This window comes from Heptranchias perlo, chromosome 28 (assembly GCF_035084215.1).
Source record: "Heptranchias perlo isolate sHepPer1 chromosome 28, sHepPer1.hap1, whole genome shotgun sequence".
NCBI classification, from domain to species: domain Eukaryota; kingdom Metazoa; phylum Chordata; class Chondrichthyes; order Hexanchiformes; family Hexanchidae; genus Heptranchias; species Heptranchias perlo.
Window position 1 is genome coordinate 3580322 of NC_090352.1, and position 18908 is coordinate 3599229.

The window sequence follows — 18908 nt, forward strand, 5'->3', positions numbered from 1 at the left end:
GTCTCCACCCCTTTCTCCTCTCCTTTGCATCTGGGAACGGAGCATTCCTCAGGCACATAGCAGAAGAGTAACTTTCCTTATCCTAATTTGAGTTCTTTTTTTCTTTTTCTATAATGAATGAATTGATTTTTTGAAAGCATCTTAAGTAAACAGAAAGGCTCTGATTACCAACAGCTATGTTTTGTTGATAGTTAGAAAGTCCCAGCTGTGCTGGAGAGATGGAGTGATAGGTTTCAGTGCTATTCAATTTAATACTGTATTTACCAACTCCATGTGTGCAAATATTCAATAAATACAATAACAGCATGAAGTGCACTTTAAAAGTTGGGAACTCAGGACTCCCAAACTCTGGGAATCACCTTTCCAGTGTACCCTAATACCACTGTGCTCCCAGATGTTGGAATCCTTCCTCCACTGACACAAAACCAAGGGTCCCCTCTCCCCAGTACCCCCATATCTTTTAAGCTGCCATTTTGTTGTCTTAGCTAGCCAAGTGTATACAATGACAACAACAACAACTTGCATTTATATAGCGCCTTTAACGTAGTAAAACGTCCCAAGGACCTTCACAGGAGCGTTTTTAGACACAATTTGACTCCGAGCCACATAAGGAGATATTAGGACAGGTGACCAAAAGCTTGGTCAAAGAGGTGGGTTTTAAAGAGGAGAGATCTTAAAGGAGGAGAGAGAGGTGGAGAGGTTCAGGGAGGGAATTCCAGAGCTTAGGCATGGCCGACAATGGTGGGGTGAAGGAAGTGGGGAATGCGCAAGAGGCCAGAATTGGAGGAACGCAGAGTTCTCGGAGGGTTGTAGAGCTGGAGGAGGTTACAGAGATAGGGAGGGGCAAGGCCATGGATGGATTTGAAAACAAGGATAACAATTTATAACAAGGTACATTTTATAGCAAACATGTAAAAACTTAAAGAATTTTCAGAAAAAAATTGACTACCATAAAATTGCCCAACTCCTGTAAGCCACCTCTGTTAAATCAGCAAAATCATTCAAGATTATTAGACATTCAAAGCTAATATCACATAATTGCTGGGCTTATATCTGCAAACCTCTGAAATGTCACCAGAGGGCAGCAAAACCTCTACTAAGAATGAGACACAAACCTGCTGCTCCAGGGGCTCAGAGAATGAAAAAAAGGAAGAGAAAAATGAAAAGCAGAAATAAATTAGGATAGTGAGAGAAAGAGAGAATGGCGAGAGAGTAAGAGTTGAAAGAGGAGAGCAAGGAGAGAAAGGGAGAGTGAGAATTGAAGGAAGAGGTGAGAGGTAAAAGAAGAGTGAGAGATGAAAGAGGAGAGGAAGAGAGTGAAAGGTGAAAAAGCAGAGCAAGAGAGAAAGGGAGAGTGAGAGAGGGAGTGAGAGAGAGTGGGAGTGAGAGAGAGAGTGAGAGGGAGAGTTAGAGAGGGAGAGTGAGAGAGAGGGAGTGAGAGAGAGTGAGAGGGAGTGAGAGAGGGAGTGTGAGGGAGTGAAGGAGTGAGAGTGAGAGGGAGTGAGCGAGAGAGTGGGAGTGAGAGAGAGTGTGAGAGGGATAGTGAGAGAGAGAGAGGGGAGTGAGAGAGAGTGAGAGAGAGTGTGAGGGGGAGTGAGAGAGTGAAGGAGTGAGAGGGAGTGAAAGGGAATGTGAGAGAGAGTGTGAGAGGGAGTGTGAAGGAGTGAGAGGGAGTGTGAAGGAGTGAGAGGGAATGTGAGAGGGAGTGAGAGTGAGAGGGAGTGTGAGGGAGTGAGGGAGTGTGAGAGGGAGTGTGAGAGGGAGTGAGAGACAGACTGAGAGGGAGTGAAGGAGTGAGAGTGAGAGGGAGTGTGACAGTGTGAGGGATTGAAGAAGTGGGAGTGAAAAAGTGAGAGTGAGAGGGAGTGTGAGGGAGTGAGGGAAGTGTGAGGGAGAGAGTGAGAGGCAGTGTGAGGGACTGTGAAGGAATGTGAGAGGGAGTGTGAGAGAGAGAGAGTGTGAGGGAGTGAGAGGGAGTGAGAGAGTGAAGGAGTGAGAGGGAATGAGAGAGTGAAGGAGTGAGAGGGAGTGTGTGAGGGAGTGAGAGGGAGTGTGTGAGGGAGTGTGAGGGAGTGTGAGGGAATGAGAGGGAGTGTGAAGGAGTGACTGGGAGTGTGAAGGAGTGAGAGGGAGTGAGAGGGGATGTGAGAGGAAATGTGAGAGGGAATGTGAGAGGGAGTGAGAGGGAGAGAGAGTATGAGGGAGTGTGAGAGTGAAGGAGTGAGAGGGAGTGAGAGAGAGTGTGAGGGAGTGAGAGGGAGTGAAGGAGTGAGAGGGAGTGAGAGAGAGTGTGAGGGAGTGAGAGGGAGTGAAGGAGTGAGAGGGAGTGAGACAGTGTGAGAGAGAGTGTGAGGGATTGAAGAAGTGGGCGTGAAAAAGTGAGAGTGAGAGGGAGTGTGAAGGAGAGAGAGTGAAGGAGTGAGAGAATGTGAGAGATTGTGAGGGAGTGAGAGTGTGAGAGAGTGTGAGGGAGTACGAGGGAGTGAGGGGAGTGTGAGGGAGAGAGAGAGAGACAGTGTGAGCGGGAGTGAGAGGGAGTGAGAGAGGGAGTGAAGGAGTGAGAGGGAGTGAGGGAGTGAGAGGTAAGATGACACAGGGGTGACCAAGTTGAAGAAAATAAAATGGGTTCAAAAAATGATAATTGGACATAACTCAGTTCTGATGAACCAATGGCGAGGTTTGTATTTTAATTTGATTTCTGGTCCAGTGTTGTCACACAGGCCACTCCAGGCCGGTCTGAGCTGAGGAACGGCCAAGGAAAGGCAACCAGGTGATCAAAAACAACACACAATCTGAGGACCCCTCTTCACCACCACTTGTCACCAACACCAGCCCACATCGCTGCTCGAGTACTGCCTTGGCCTGGACTGTGTAAACACAGTCCCATTGGGCCAGAAAGACCCTGTACTGGACGATTATATATTTACTCCCAATTATTAGGGAAGATGGCGCTACCCAGTGTGCAACTGAACTATACAGAGCAGGAACATTTGCGATTCACCGTCACCTTGGAAAGAATTCAGCGGCGGCAAGGAATTATGACTAATGGCCATTTGTTTCTTGTTCTCTAAATGCGATCATTGTTTGAGCAGTTAGTGCTGATGATCTGAGCGTCTGAAATCACTCAGCCTGAAAAAGATGAATCAAAGCACACGACTAGAATAACACAATCAAAGAAGCATCCTGAGTTAGTGACTATTGGCAGCTCTTAGTTCAGCTCTCACACACACTTGTGCTCAGTGAACTCCTCCAGACCTGTTTCCCAGTGACTCATTGCTACTTTATTATTACAAGGTGTCAGGCATGGCTCAGTGGTAGCACTTTTGCCTGAGTCAATGAAGGTCATATGTTCAGAGTCCCACTCCAGGGACTTGAGTACATAATCGAGGCTGACACTTCAGTGCAATACTGAGGGAGTGCCGCACTGTCGGCAGGTGTTGCCTTTCAGATGAGATGTTAATCCGAGGCCCCGTCTGCCCTCTCAGGTGGACGTAAAAGATCCCACGGCACTATTTCGAAGAAGAGCAGGGGAGTTCTCCCCCGGTGTCCTGGCCAATATTTATCCCTCAACCAACATCGCTAAAAAACAGATTATCTGGTCATTGCTGTTTGTGGGATCTTGCTGTGTGGAATTTGGCTCCTGTGTTTCCGAAATTAGAACAGTGACTACACTTCAAAAGTACTTCATAAGAACATAAGAACATAAGAAATTGGAGCAGGAGTAGGCCAATCGGCCCCTCGAGCCTGCTCCGCCATTCAATAAGATCATGGCTGATCTGATCCCAACCACAAATCTAAAGAACACAAGAAGTCGGAGCAGGACCCGGCCACATAGCCCCTGGGCCCTCTCCGCCACCCACAGGGCATTGACCGATCCGAACTCAGCTTCATGTCCAATTTCCTGCCCGCTCCCCATAACCCCTAATTCCCTTTACTTCTAGGAAACTGTCTATTTCTGTTTTAAATTTATCTAATGATGTAGCTTCCACAGCTTCCTGGGGCAGCAAATTCCACAGACCTACCACCCTCTGAGTGAAGAAGTTTCTCCTCATCTCAGTTTTGAAAGAGCAGCCCCTTATTCTAAGATTATGCCCCCTAGTTCTAGTTTCACCCATCTTTGGGAACATCCTTACTGCATCCACCCGATCAAGACCCTTCACAATCTTATATGTTTCAATAAGATCGCCTCTCATTCTTCTGAACTCCAATGAGTAGAGTCCCAATCTACTCAACCTCTCCTCATATGTCCGCCCCCTCATCCCCGGGATTAACCGAGTGAACCTTCTTTGTACTGCCTCGAGAGCAAGTATGTCTTTTCTTAAGTATGGAGACCAAAACTGTATGCAGTATTCCAGGTGCGGTCTCACCAATACCTTATATAACTGCAGCAATACCTCCTTGTTTTTATATTCTATCCCCCTAGCAATAAAAGCCAACATTCCGTTGGCTTTCTTGATCACCTGCTGCACCTGCATACCAACTTTTTGATTTTCTTGCACTAGGACCCCCAGATCCCTTTGTACTGCAGTACTTTCCAGTCTCTCGCCATTAAGAAAATAACTTGCTCTCTGATTTTTCCTGCCAAAGTGCATAACCTCACATTTTCCAATATTATATTGCATCTGCCAAATCTCCGCCCACTCACCCAGCCTGTCTATATCCCCTTGCAGGTTTTTTATGTCCTCCTCACTCTCTACTTTCCCTCCCATCTTTGTATCATCTGCAAATTTTGATATGTTGCACTCGGTCCCCTCCTCCAAATCGTTAATATAGATTGTAAAGAGTTGGGGACCCAGCACTGACCCCTGTGGAACACCACTGGTTACTGGTTGCCAGTCCGAAAATGAACCATTTATCCCAACTCTCTGCTTCCTGTTTGATAACCAATCCTCCACCCATGCCAGAATATTACCCCCAATCCCGTGATTTTTTATCTTAAGTAATAATCTTTTATGTGGCACCTTGTCGAATGCCTTCTGGAAGTCTAAATACACTACGTCCACTGGTTCCCCTTTATCCACCCTATACGTTATATCCTCGAAGAACTCAAGCAAATTTGTCAGACATGACTTCCCCTTCATAAAGCCATGCTGACTTTGTCCTATTAAATTATGCTTATCTAAATGTTCCGTTACTGTCTCCTTAATAATAGACTCCAAAATTTTACCCACCACAGATGTTAAGCTAACTGGCCTATAATTTCCAGCCTTCTGCCTACTACCCTTTTTAAATAACGGTGTTACATTAGCAGTTTTCCAATCTGCCGGGACCTCTCCTGAGTCCAGGGAATTTTGGAAAACTATCACCAAAGCATCCACAATCCCTACTGCCACTTCCCTCAAGACCCTAGGATGGAAGCCATCAGGTCCAGGGGATTTATCCGCCTTGAGTCCCATTATTTTACTGAGTACCATCTCTTGAGTGATTTTAATCGTATTTAGCTCCTCCCCCCCGAGAGTCCCCTGTTTGTCCAGTGTTGGGATGTTCTTAGTGTCCTCTACTGTAAAGACTGAAACAAAATATTTGTTCAGCATTTTTGCCATCTCCATGTTTCCCACCATTAATTTCCCGGTCTCATCCTCTAAGGGACCTATGTTTGCCTTAGCCACCCTTTTTCTTTTTATATAACTATAGAAACTCTTGCTATCTGTTTTTATATTTTTTGCTAATTTCTTTTCATAATCTAACTTCCCTTTCTTAATCAATCCTTTAGTTACTTTTTGCTGTCTTTTGAAGAATTCCCAATCTTCTATCTTCCCACTAAGTTTGGCTACCTTATATGTCCTTGTTTTTAGTCGGATACTATCCTTGATTTCTTTACTTAGCCACGGGTGGCTGTCATTTCTTTTACACCCTTTTTTCCTCAGTGGAATATATTTATTTTGAAAGTTGTAAAATAACTCCCTAAATGAACACCACTGCTCATGTACCGTCTTACCCTTTAATCTATTTTCCCAGTCCACTTTAATCAATTCCGCTCTCATACCATCATAGTCTCCTTTATTCAAGCTCAGTACGCTTGTTTGAGAATCAACCTTCTCACCCTCTAATTGGATATGGAATTCAACCATGTTGTGGTCGCTCGTTCCAAGGGGATCCTTAACTAGGACATTATTGGCTTTAAAGTGCTTTGGGATGTCCTGAGGTCATGAAAGGCGCTATATAAATGCAAATCTTTCTATTTACCATTTGAACAAAAAAAAACTCAACTAAAATAGGACAATATTTACCAATCGGAATTGTAATGTATCGAGATGTAGATCAGGGTAAGGTTTATTGGTGGTTAGAATATTATAGCAGTTTATAATCTGGGGACAAATCATGAGTTGCTTCCAGATTGTTGTAAAAACATAATGTTCCTCATCGAAGAGAAACTGAATCCCTTACCCAGTCTGGCCTACATGTGACTCCAGTCCCATAATGCCCTCGAAGGTGACCTCCCTCACAAGCCACTGAATTGTAAACAAGTTTAAAACCATCGTGGGACCGCCATCAGCACAAGGACTGCGGAAGTTCAAGGAGAAGGTCCATCACCACCTTCTCAGGGAAACTAGGGAAATGGCAATAAATGTGACTTTGCAGCCATGCCAACATCCCGAAAACAAATGAAGAAGCTTTAGCCTCTTGTGCGATGAGTCTGTATTTCAACTCAATGAGGATGCAGTGAGGAGCTAGGATGTGTTGGATAGTTTTGTTCGAAGTCAGAACACTTAGAACTTACCAATCACCAACTCACCTCTGGTTTGTGGAGGTACAGGGAAATGGCAGTGCTGTGAATTACTCATGGATGAGAAACTGAGGGGGAGCGAGCCTTGGCTTAGTGGTAACATTCCACCTCTGAGCCAGAACGTGAAGGGTTCAAGCTCCACTCCAGACAGTGGAGACTAGAATATGGTCTCAATCCTGGGTTGAGATCCAGCTCGTGCCCAGACAGAGTGACCACTGACTCAGGGTCAGAAGGGTTGGGTTCAGACCCCACTCCGGGCAGTCCTGGAGTCTGGAACACTGGCTTGGAATACTGGGTTGATGTCCAGCAGGGGTACTCGTGTCTGATGGGGGCGGGTAGCACCCCCTCATTGTAAAGGATAGGTTGTAGCCCCCCCCCCCACTAGGAGAAAGTCCTCTGAAGATAAAAACCATGAGGAAGGCAACAGGAAACCACCTCAGCTCCTCTTCCCTAATAAGTGGCTCAAGATTCTTGTGTGTGAGACTTGAGTTAGGACCTAGTCCTGGGGACAGAACACAACAGACAGATGAATCTGAGGTTTCTGCTACACTTAATATAACTTTTTTTCCATTGTTGAAAAAACGATAATGAATTGTTTCAGGACATTCACAGAACCTGGTATTGGGACTGTCATCAACATTTGTTTATGTTTGATTTTAGCAATCTGGTAGTTTGCTTCAGTGCTGCCACGTGGGTACTCAGACTTGTAATCTCCTGGAATTATCAAGGTGGCAGTCAGGTGGGGCATCTCTGATGGCCTAAATAGGACCCTCTATCTGCCCCAGCTGTAAGATGTGGCTCAGATGGGTAGCACTGAGTCAAAAGGTTGTGGGTTTAAGTCCTACTCCAGAGGTCTTGCATATATAATCTCAGCTGACACTCGAGGGGAGGTGCTGCTCTGTTAGAGGTGCTGCCTTTCAGATGAGATGTTAAATTGAGACATAAAAAAATCCCACGGCCACTATTCAAAGAAGAGTGGGGACGTTCTCCCTGGTGTCCTGGCTAATATTGAGCTCTCAACCAACATTGCTAAAAACAGATTATCTGATCATTTATCTCATTGCTGTTTGTGGGATCTTGCTGTGCGCAAATTGGCTGCTGCATTTCCTACATTACAACAGTGACTGTACTTCATTGGCTGTAAAGCACTCTGGGATGTCCTAAGGAGGTGAAAGGTGCTATATAAATGCAAGTCTTTTTTTAACTGCTTCATCCTTGGGTTTTGAGACTTAGCACTTTGACTTCAAATCTGGTTGAATGCTCCTCACAGAGAGGGAAATATCAGCTTTTTAACTTTATTGATCAGCCTGCTAAAGTTATGATTTTAACTGTTGATGTACAAAGCCTGTCAACAAATTAGGTGAGAAGGGAACAATCATGAAACAGCTCACTGATGTAAACGGACAAGTTAGAAGCCAAAAAAGAAAGATCAGTATTCAGTTCAAATGTGAGAGAGGGTGAGGGTGATAGAGAGCAGAGCCTGGGGAAAGGGGCAGCAGATAGGTGGGGGAGGAGGGACAGAGCCTGGGGAAAGGGGACAGCAGATAGGTGAGGGAGGAGGGACAGAGCCTGGGGAAAGGGGACAGCAGATAGGTGAGGGAGGAGGGACAGAGCCTGGGGAAAGGGGCAGCAGATAGGTGAGGGAGGAGGGGCAGAGCCTGGGGAAAGGGGCAGCAGATAGGTGGGGGAGGAGGGACAGAGCCTGGGGAAAGGGGCAGCAGATAGGTGAGGGAGGAGGGACAGAGCCTGGGGAAAGGGACAGCAGAGAGGTGAGGGAGGAGGGACAGAGCTTGGGGAAAGGGACAGCAGAGAGGTGAGGGAGGAGGGACAGAGCCTGGGGAAAGGGGCAGCAGAGAGGTGAGGGAGGAGGGACAGAGCCTGGGGAAAGGGACAGCAGAGAGGTGAGGGAGGAGGGACAGATAAAGTTGAAATGAGAGAAAAATATCTAGGGTAAAGATGAAGAGGAAAAGAGAGAGATCTATGATGGTGTATATATATAGATGGACAGAGAGAGACCAGAGATTGAAGATTGAGGGAGAGAGAGATAGGTCTGTGGTGATGGGGTATATATAGATGGTCAGAGAGATCAGAGGTTGAAGATCCAGAGGGAAGGGCTGGAAAGATAAAATAAGAGAATCTGTGGTGTTCTGGTGACTGATGAAAGTGATAGTTCATATAGAGGGGATTGTTCATATAGAGGGGATTGTTCATATAGAGGGGATTGTTCATATAGAGGGGATTGTTCATGGCAGACAATGAAAGCAGTGCTGACAGAAAAATAAACCATCACCTCTCCGAGCACTGATGTGATGCAAGTTAAATTCACTCGCGCCTTTTATCTTCTGCAGTAACTGGGACTTAATATCAGGCTGTTGAGTTAACTTGATGGTAGTGCCAGCCCAACAGTACAGTGACGAGGTCAGATCAGCTTTCTTCAGCAGAGAGAGCTGGATGACCTGGTAAAGTGTGCCTCCTGCTGGTCAGTATGGGGAGTGTTGCCAAGGAGCTGTTCTTGGGAGACTGTCCCATCGATTCCCTTCAGTAGGACATCATGGAGACTGGAAAGCAATGGAACCTGGAACTTAGGGAAAATGCTACAGTAACAAAAATAATAAACGGTCCATGTGATGCTTGTCCAACTTTCCATTTCCAAGAGCTTCAGTCATATTTGGCATTTGTTGTCTGGGCCTTTGATTTCTTAAAAAAAAAACACATTTGCAATCTTTGGCAAAAATCCACCAGTAAGCTGGGAAGGTTTTGTGCCAAGCTTTTCAAAAAGGGCTTTCTCTTCACTTCTGAAGCCAGGAATGATTAAAAACATTAATTGGATCCTGTTTTGTTTTGTTTTAAAATAGAGAAGAAGCTGATTAACGTAATCTAAGAGTGACCACTCCTCCATACAGCCCACTATTTGTTCAATGTTATTCTTATGTCACTGTCATTTTGGTTCCGTTGATTATTCAACTAATTAACTCTAGAAAAAGATTCTCACAAGTTACTTTCAATTTTACCTCAGGGATTCTGCTGAATCACAATGAACACTTATTACCCGGGTCTGGGACAAATCAATCTTTGAAAGGGGAAATCTTTTATGTTCATTGATTTCTCCCACCCCATCTCGAAATCCTGATTGTAATGAAGGGAAATACCTCTACACTTTTCGAGTATCTTGCTCTGCTTTATGCTTCAGAACTACCTGGGAGGAGATATTTTCTGTTCAACTTGGGAGGGGACATTTTGTGATCAATCTGGGAGTGGACATTTTGTGATCAATCTGGGAGTGGACATTTTGTGATCAATCTGTGAGTGGGCATTTTGTGATAAATCTAGGAGTGGACATTTTGTGATAAATCTGGGAGTGGGCATTTTGTGATCAACCTGGGAATGGACATTTTGTGATCAATCTGGGAGTGGACATTTTGTGATAAATCTGGGAGTGGGCATTTTGTGATCAACCTGGGAATGGACATTTTGTGATCAATCTGGGAGTGGACATTTTGTGATCAATCTGGGAGTGGGCATTTTGTGATAAATCTAGGAGTGGACATTTTGTGATCAATCTGGGAATGGACATTTTGTGATTAATCTGGGAGTGGGCATTTTGTGATCAACCTGGGAGTGGACATTTTGTGATCAATCTGGGAGTGGACATTTTGTGATCAATCTGGGAGTGGACATTTTGTGATCAATCTGGGAGTGGACATTTTGTGATCAATCTGTGAGTGGGCATTTTGTGATCAATCTGGGAGTGGACATTTTGTGATCAATCTGGGAATGGACATTTTGTGATTAATCTGGGAGTGGGCATTTTGTGATCAACCTGGGAGTGGACATTTTGTGATCAATCTGGGAGTGGACATTTTGTGATTAATCTGTGAGTGGGCATTTTGTGATCAATCTGTGAGTGGACATTTTGTGATCAATCTGGGAGTGGACATTTTGTGATTAATCTGTGAGTGGGCATTTTGTGATCAACCTGGGAGTGGACATTTTGTGATCAATCTGGGAGTGGACATTTTGTGATCAATCTGGGAGTGGACATTTTGTGATTAATCTAGGAGTGGGCATTTTGTGATCAACCTGGGAGTGGACATTTTGTGATCAATCTTGGAGTGGACATTTTGTGATCAATCTGGGAGTGGACATTTTGTGATCAATCTGTGAGTGGACATTTTGTGATCAATCTGTGAGTGGACATTTTGTGATTAATCTGGGAGTGGACATTTTGTGATCAATCTGGGAGTGGACATTTTGTGATCAATCTGGGAGTGGACATTTTGTGATCAGTCTGGGAGTGGGCATTTTGTGATCAGTCTGGGAGTGGGCATTTTGTGATCAGTCTGGGAGTGGGCATTTTGTGATCAATCTGGGAATGGACATTTTGTGATTAATCTGGGAGTGGACATTTTGTGATCAATCTGGGAGTGGACATTTTGTGATCAATCTGGGAGTGGTCATTTTGTGATCAATCTGGGAGTGGACATTTTGTGATCAATCTGGGAGTGGACATTTTGTGATCAATCTGGGAGTGGTCATTTTGTGATCAATCTGGGATGCGACATTTTGCATTCAACCTGGGAGTGGACATTTTATGATCAATCTGGGAGTGGACATTTTGCATTCAACCTGGGAGTGGACATTTTGTGATCAATCTGGGAGTGGACATTTTGTGATAAATCTAGGAGTGGACATTTTGTGATTAATCTGTGAGTGGGCATTTTGTGATCAACCTGGGAGTGGACATTTTGTGATCAATCTTGGAGTGGACATTTTGTGATCAATCTGGGAGTGGACATTTTGTGATTAATCTAGGAGTGGGCATTTTGTGATCAACCTGGGAGTGGACATTTTGTGATCAATCTGGGAGTGGACATTTTGTGATTAATCTAGGAGTGGACATTTTGTGATCAATCTGGGAGTGGACATTTTGTGATCAACCTGGGAGTGGACATTTTGTGATCAATCTGGGAGTGGACATTTTGTGATCAACCTGGGAGTGGACATTTTGTGATCAATCTGTGAGTGGACATTTTGTGATTAATCTGGGAGTGGACATTTTGTGATCAATCTGGGAGTGGACATTTTGTGATCAGTCTGGGAGTGGACATTTTGTGATCAAGCTGGGAGTGGGCATTTTGTGATCAATCTGGGAGTGGACATTTTGTGATCAGTCTGGGAGTGGGCATTTTGTGATCAATCTGGGAGTGGACATTTTGTGATCAATCTGGGAGTGGACATTTTGTGATCAATCTGGGAGTGGACATTTTGTGATCAATCTGGGAGTGGACATTTTGTGATCAGTCTGGGAGTGGGCATTTTGTGATCAGTCTGGGAGTGGGCATTTTGTGATCAGTCTGGGAGTGGGCATTTTGTGATCAATCTGGGAGTGGACATTTTGTGATCAGTCTGGGAGTGGTCATTTTGTGATCAATCTGGGAGTGGACATTTTGTGATCAATCTGGGAGTGGACATTTTGTGATCAATCTGGGAGTGGTCATTTTGTGATCAATCTGGGATGCGACATTTTGCATTCAACCTGGGAGTGGACATTTTATGATCAATCTGGGAGTGGACATTTTGTGATCAATCTGGAAGTGGACATTTTGCATTCAACCTGGGAGTGGACATTTTGTGATCAATCTGGGAGTGGACATTTTGTGATCAATCTGGAAGTGGACATTTTGCATTCAACCTGGGAGTGGACATTTTGTGATCAATCTGGGAGTGGACATTTTGTGATAAATCTAGGAGTGGACATTTTGTGATCAATCTGGGAGTGGACATTTTGTGATCAATCTGGGAGTGGACATTTTGTGACTAATCTGTGAGTGGACATTTTGTGATCAATCTGGGAGTGGACATTTTGTGATCAATCTGGGAGTGGACATTTTGTGATTAATCTGTGAGTGGACATTTTGTGACTAATCTGTGAGTGGACATTTTGTGATCAATCTGGGAGTGGACATTTTGTGACTAATCTGTGAGTGGACATTTTGTGATTAATCTGTGAGTGGACATTTTGTGACTAATCTGTGAGTGGACATTTTGTGATCAATCTGGGAGTGGACATTTTGTGATCAATCTGGGAGTGGACATTTTGCATTCAACCTGGGAGTGGACATTTTGTGATCAATCTGGGAGTGGACATTTTGTGATTAATCTGGGAGTGGACATTTTGTGATTAATCTGGGAGTGGGCATTTTGTGATTAATCTGTGAATGGACATTTTGTGATTAATCTGGGAGTGGACATTTTGTGATTAGCTGGGAGTGGGCATTTTGTGATCAATCTGGGAGTGGACATTTTGCATTCAACCTGGGAGTGGACATTTTGTGATTAATCTGGGAGTGGGCATTTTGTGATCAATCTGGGAGTGGACATTTTGTGATCAATCTGGGAGTGGACATTTTGTGATTAATCTGGGAGTGGGCATTTTGTGATCAACCTGGGAGTGGACATTTTGCATTCAACCTGGGAGTGGGCATTTTGTGATCAATCTGGGAGTGGACATTTTGTGATCAATCTGGGAGTGGACATTTTGTGATCAATCTGGAAGTGGACATTTTGCATTCAACCTGGGAGTGGGCATTTTGTGATCAATCTGGGAGTGGACATTTTGTGATCAATCTGGGAGTGGACATTTTGTGATCAATCTGGGAGTGGACATTTTGTGATCAATCTGGGAGTGGACATTTTGCATTCAACCTGGGAGTGGGCATTTTGTGATCAATCTGGGAGTGGACATTTTGTGATCAATCTGGGAGTGGACATTTTGTGATCAATCTGGAAGTGGACATTTTGCATTCAACCTGGGAGTGGACATTTTGTGATCAATCTGGGAGTGGACATTTTGTGATCAATCTGGGAGTGGGCATTTTGTGATCGATCTGGGAGTGGACATTTTGTGATCAATCTGGGAGTGGACATTTTGTGATCGATCTGGGAGTGGACCATTTGTGATCAATCTGGGAGTGGACATTTTGTGATCAATCTGGGAGTGGACATTTTGCATTCAACCTGGGAGTGGACATTTTGTGATCAATCTGGGAGTGGACATTTTGTGATCAATCTGGGAGTGGGCATTTTGTGATCGATCTGGGAGTGGACATTTTGTGATCAATCTGGGAGTGGACATTTTGTGATCGATCTGGGAGTGGACCATTTGTGATCAATCTGGGAGTGGACATTTTGTGATCAATCTGGGAGTGGACATTTTGCATTCAACCTGGGAGTGGACATTTTGTGATCAATCTGGGAGTGGACATTTTGTGATCAATCTGGGAGTGGACATTTTGCATTCAACCTGGGAGTGGACATTTTGTGATCAATCTGGGAGTGGACATTTTGTGATCAATCTGGGAGTGGACATTTTGCATTCAACCTGGGAGTGGACATTTTGTGATCAATCTGGGAGTGGACATTTTGTGATCAGTCTGGGAGTGGGCATTTTGTGATCGATCTGGGAGTGGACATTTTGTGATCAATCTGGGAGTGGACATTTTGTGATCGATCTGGGAGTGGACATTTTGTGATCAATCTGGGAGTGGACATTTTGTGATCAATCTGGGAGTGGACATTTTGCATTCAACCTGGGAGTGGACATTTTTGATCAATCTGGGAGTGGACATTTTGTGATCAATCTGGGAGTGGACATTTTATGATCAATCTGGGAGTGGACATTTTGTGATCAATCTGGGAGTGGACATTTTGTGATCAATCTGGGAGTGGACATTTTATGATCAATCTGGGAGTGGACATTTTGTGATCAAGCTGGGAGTGGGCATTTTGTGATCAATCTGGGAGTGGACATTTTGTGATCAAGCTGGGAGTGGGCATTTTGTGATCAATCTGGGAGTGGGCATTTTGTGATCAATCTGGGAGTGGACATTTTATGATCAATCTGGGAGTGGACATTTTGTGATCAATCTGGGAGTGGACATTTTGTGATCAATCTGGGAGTGGAAATTTTGTGATCAATCTAGGAGTGGGCATTTTGTGATCAATCTGGGAGTGGACATTTTATGATCAATCTGGGAGTGGACATTTTGTGATCAAGCTGGGAGTGGGCATTTTGTGATCAATCTGGGAGTGGACATTTTGTGATCAATCTGGGAGTGGACATTTTGTGATCAATCTGGGAGTGGACATTTTGTCTTCAAATCTCCTTCCATGACACCATTTCTGCCCATTGACATCAGCAATTGGAAAATCCACCCACAATCCATTTATTTGTGACATCATCTTGACGTGACAGGAGGAGAAAATGTCTACTCCCAGGCCACCTTGTAGTTCCGGAACATGAAATTGAAGGAGGTTATAAGTGGACTGATATATTTATTACATTTGTGGGGCATTTCAGGAGAACATACTTTCGGTAATGAATTTGAAGTGTGGCCACTGCACAGTCTGCACACTGACAGTTAATAAATAATAACACGGGCTATGTACTGTGTGGTTCTACATGTCACGGATGGCTTTAGCAATACTCCTAGACCTTGAAAATTCACCACTGGCACAGTATCATTTGGTTCTTTATATTATTCTATTTTGCTACTTAATAAATAAATAAACACGGATTACAAATATTGTCCCCTGAAGCACTTTGGAGCAGTAATACACAACAAAGGCAACGGAGAGACTCGGGTTGATCCTTCATTCCACCGCATGGGTTTCTCAGCTGCTCAACCGTGGGGGAGTGCTGAGCAGAAGCCTGGCATTGGCTCAATCTTGCACATCTCTTTCAACGAGACTGAGGGCTCTACTGAAAGCAGCCTGAGAACCACAGAATGATACAGCAGAGAAGCAATTCAGCCCATCGTGCCTGCGCCCTCTTTTTGAGAGAGCTATCCAATTAGCCCCATACCTCTGCTGTTTCCAATTCCAATTTCCAATTCCCTTTTTGAAAGTTACTGCTTCCACCGCCCTTTCAAGGCAGTGCGTTCCAGATCATAACAACTCACTGCGTAAAAATATCCCTCCTCGTCTCCCCTCTGGTTCTTTTTTCTAATTATCTTCAATCTGCGTCCTCTGGTTACCAACACTCCTGCCAGTTTACAGAAACTTAACGGCATGTGTGAATATAGCAGAGAGACTTTATCCTGCCTTTCAGTGGCAGTAAACACCACAGTGTAAACTATTGAGCTAGATCTGTCCTCAATGTCACCGAGTGACCTGATCCTCTGTGATAGGGTGAGAATAAGACTAAATCTCAGGGATTAGATATTGTAAAAACTCAAAGCATCGTTACTAGAATCCAGAGTCATTTACATTGCAGTCATGTCATCAGTAAATCTGTTCTTTCAAAGAAATCCAGGTGGCTTTAGAGGGAATTATTCACTAATTGGTTTAAGAAAACTCCATCACAATATGATTGCCATTTGTTGCTCACACATGGGCATCTTGTGACCTTTCCTGAAATGGCAATGATTTCCTCCGATATTACTTTCCTGAATTTGCAAAAGCTTTTAGGAAAAGCAAGCATTTTCCCATGGATGTAGTCATCTGTCTGTAAAACAACAAGGAATGGCCACAGGAGAGAGTGCAGCCTCACTATCACTAGAGGCATCAAAGGGCTCTTCCTGCTCCCCAGCAAGGAGTCAAGTCTCAATAAGATAAGCTGAGGATCTCGGACAAGCAGTCAGTGAAAGAATCAAGATACTCGGATGATGTGAGAGCCTTAAAGTTCAGATTTCTGGTTGCCATTTGTTTATCAGTATTAGAAAGAAAAGAAAGAAGTTGCATTTATATATTGCTGTTCACAGTCTCAGGACGTCCCAAGATGCTTCACGGCCAAATAAATATAGTCACTGTTGTAATGTAGGAAACGCAGCAGCCAATTTGCGCACAGCAAGATCCCACAAACAGCAATGTAAGAAATGACCAGATAATCTGTTTTAGTGATGTTGGTTGAGGGATAAATATTGGCCAGGACACCGGGGAGAACTCCCCAGCTGTTCTCCAAATAGTGCTGTAGGATCTCTTACATCCACCTGCAGGGGCAGATGGGACCTCGGATTTAATGGTTTTTTCTTTTTATTTCCTTCCGTGTTTTAGCCCCCCTTTTATAAGAAGGAGGCGGGGTTAGGGTGTGTTCATGTGCAGAAAACCAAAAAACCCAAAATAAGTGTCAAATTATAATTTTATTATATCGGTCCAGGATGCACTCCAGTCCCTGCGATGCTCACTGGTCACGGGAGTCGGATTTAATGTCTCATCCGATGATAATTGTACAGTTTGTATCAATTGGGGTTAATTGTATTCAGGTGGTGGGTATCGAATGGGGACTCTCTTGGATCCTTTTTATAGGAGAGCTTAGCTAGGGTGTGGGAGGATGCAAGAGGAAACTCTGTGAATAAAGGCTTGGAAGCAACTAGAGACCAGGATCCAATATTGTATCCTCCACCACATGACTGTCCAGTTTTAACATCCGACAATGCAGCACTGAAGTGTCAGCCTGGATAATGGGCTCAAGTCTCTGGAGTGGGACTCGAATGCTCAGCCTTCTGATTCAATTCTACACCGGACAGCAAATTTAACTAACTGACCCATCAGAGGAGTCGCAGTCTCCATTCATTGTAAGGTATCGCTGTACTGGACCCCACAGGCCAGAGTTTGCAAGGTTTGAACTATAATCCCCCCACACCCCACCTCAGGTATTGTGAAGGCTAAAGATGGTTTATCTTCACTGTTTAACATTACCTAATCCCCATCGCACTCATTATATTTAGCAGAAAACATAACCATCTGAGAAATCATCTTAAAACAAATTAACATTTTAATGAGGTTCATTAGAAGATTTATATATCCGTCGCTTTAGGACATGGTATTAATTTGATGAAGTGTTAGTTAAGTAGGTTTCTAAGAAATGAATGAGAGAGAGCAGGGTACTTGAAGCATGACCTACAATTCCAGCTCGAGGAGGTTGCTCTATCACTGCACTGTTTTAGACTTTATTCAAATTGTTTTAGACTTGGCAAGTTTTCAAATTGCAGATAAGATAATTTTCTCCTTAATCTAAAACTGTGGGTCATATGTTACATTCACAGGCATATAAAAAAATAATTCCTACTTTAGAAGAGAGTCATTTGAAACTGCGGGAGATGGTTTGTTCTGGTTGTATTAACTTATGGGCAAACCACACATCTTGAACATGGACAAAAACACGCAGTAGACATCCTTGGAGATGAGTCAGATGTTCTCAACACAAATGTGTGCTGTCCATCGCGGTATATCTGTGAATGTAACATATGACCCGCAGTTTTAGATTAAGGAGAAAATTATTTTATCTGCAATTTGGAAGCTTGCCAAGTCTAAAACAATTTGAATAAAGTCCATCCTTATGATCTGTGAAGGATTACTTTCTTCTGATGGTTCAATTGATAAATTTTTTCAGTGTGGAACAGGTCGGCAAGGTCTGTGCTCAGTTAGCTGATCTCTCTTGGGAAGGCAATTGGGCGTCAAAATTGGCTTCCAACGCCCCGAGCTAAAAATGGGAAAAATCAGTCAGGGTTCCCTCCGTTCATTGCTATATTAATGAAGGAGATAGCTTGCAAAACTGAACAGGATAAGCTGCGGGAGGATATGAATATACTTGGGAATTGGGCACTCAGGTGGCAGGTGAAATTCAACGTAGAGAAATGCAAAGTGCTTCACATGGGGACAAAAAATCCAGGAAGGGACCATTACTTAAATGGAAAGAAACTAATGTGTGTGGAAAATGAAAGAGATCTGGGGGTCCTGATTGACAATAAACTGAAACTATCACAACAATGCTCGGTGGCAGTGAATAAAGCAAATCAGATGTCGGGATGGAATAAAACGTCAAAATTGAGCCAAAATAGTGAGGTCATCCTGCCACTTTATAAATGATTGGTGCGACTGCACTTAGGATACTGTGTACAGCTCTGGTCACCCACAGGACGGACAGGATATCATGGATACTGAAAGGATACAGAAGAGAGCAACCAGAATGATTGAGGGAATGGAGGGATTGGATTATGAGGAGTGGTTATGTAAATTGGGCATGTTCTCATTGGAAAAGAGAAGATTGAGAGATGATATGATTGCTGTTTTTAGGATTCTAAAGGGACTAGATCATGTCGACTATGACAAGCTGAATCACCTTATCCAGAACAGTAGAACCAGAGGACACGGCCTGTGCTAGAGGGGGGTAAATTCAAAA